This window comes from Nerophis lumbriciformis, linkage group LG29 (genome assembly GCF_033978685.3).
Source record: "Nerophis lumbriciformis linkage group LG29, RoL_Nlum_v2.1, whole genome shotgun sequence".
NCBI lineage: Eukaryota > Metazoa > Chordata > Actinopteri > Syngnathiformes > Syngnathidae > Nerophis > Nerophis lumbriciformis.
In genome coordinates, this window is record NC_084576.2 from 20,077,919 (window position 1) to 20,080,000 (window position 2,082).

The window sequence follows — 2,082 nt, forward strand, 5'->3', positions numbered from 1 at the left end:
CATCAACGCCTGCTGCTCTCTTTCAGGCAATCATGTGCGTGTTGCGCAACCACCAAGGTCAGTTTACTACAAGTATTTTCATAACACGCACACACACACACACCCACACACACATTCATAACAACTCACTGACCTCATTCCACTCACTCAGAAATAATAAACAAACACATTCACAGTATACGTAATACAAACGTTTGTATGATATTTTTACCCCATAAAAATCAGTGACAATTGACAAAAAGAAAATAAATAAAAAAAGGACAGTTATAAAAAAATAATCATTATTTTATATATTTTTTTATTATATGTGCAAACTAAATATTTCAATTTGACCCAAATGAGCTAACTCACTCACTAACACTCTTGGTGGGAAAATAATGCTGATCTCAGGATTAATAAGTAAAGAAAAAATAAATATTTGTTTGTCTTTATAAAACAACCCTGTCGACTCATGTTTTATAAAATATTATATGCAAAAATATTTTACACATTTTATTTACTTTTTTAAGAAGAAAAAATAAAGAGAGTATGTATGTATGTATATATATATATATATATATATATATATATATATATATATATATATATATATATATATATATATATATATATATATATATATATATATATATATGTCTTAATAAGGTTATCCAAAAAATAGTGCTCGATACCGTAGTAGAGCGCAATATATGTATGTGTGGGGAAAAAAATCACAAGACTATTTCATCTCTACAGGCCTGTTTCATGAGGGGGGTACCCTCAATCGTCAGGAGATTTTAATGGGAGCATTCACATACCATGGTTTATATAGGGCACAGAGTGGGTGGGTACAGGCTGGCCTAGGGGCGTGGTGATTGGTTCATGTGTTACCTAGGAGGTGTTTCCGTCTATGGCGGCATGTTGTTACAATTTCGCTGCGCTTGTTGAGGGATGACAGGTCTGGACGGTAGATGATAAACAGTTTCTCTTTCAAGCATAGGTTGCATCTTTTATTACCACTATTGTAAGGTGTGCTGGATGCAAGAATTTGCCATGTTATTGAATATTCAACATTATTGTCTTTGAGGTCCCAAATGTGTTTGCTGAGTTCTGTGGTATTTCGCAGGTTTTTGTTCCTGAAAGAAGCCTTGTGGTTGTTCCATCTGGTTTTGAATTCACCCTCGGTTAATCCTACATATGTGTCGGATGTGTTAATGTCCTTGCGTATTACCTTAGATTGGTAGACAACTGATGTTTGTAAGCATCCCCCGTTGAGGGGGCAATCAGGTTTCTTTCGACAGTTACATGCTTTGTTGGTTTTGGAGTCGTTCTGACTGGGGGTCGACGGCTCATTTGCAATTGTTTTGTTGTGGTTTGAGATGATTTGTCGTATATTGTTCATGCAGCTGTAGCTCAATTTGATGTTGTTCTTGTTGAATACTTTTCTTAGGTTGTTGTCTTTGGGAAAGTGTTTGTCAATCAGGTTGAGGAATTTGTGTCCAATGTTCGTTGAGACGTTTTTGCTGTATGGGGGGTTGTACCAGATGATGCCGTTTCGTTTTCTGTTCTTTTTTGGCTGGTTTCCTGGCGTGGGTTCATAGGTGAGGGTGAAATTGTATCCGCTTTCATCAAGGGCTTTTTGGTACGGGGGGGTTGCTTGGTCAAATTCAGCTTTGCTAGATGACAGCATCGATAGCCTTTTATTGATTCCGGTAGGTATTCTTTTCGTGGTGGTGGGTGGATGGTTGCTGTCATGGTGCACGTATTGGAGTGTTGTGTTGGGTTTCGTGAATGGTTGGTAGCTGTTATTTCTCAGGTTGAAAGTGACGTCAAGGAAGTTGACGGTTTGCTTGTTGGCTTCAATCGTGATCCGTAGGCCGTTCTCTTTGAAAATTTGGCATATGCGCTTCTTGGTATTCTCGCTGCTCCTTGGCGAGGCGCCTCAATCTGAACCTTGGTATTTACCGTGATGACGGACTGGCAGTGTGTCGCGCCTCGCCAAGGAGCAGCGAGAATACCAAGAAGCGCATATGCCAAATTTTCAAAGAGAACGGCCTACGGATCACGATTGAAGCCAACAAGCAAACCGTCAACTTCCTTGAC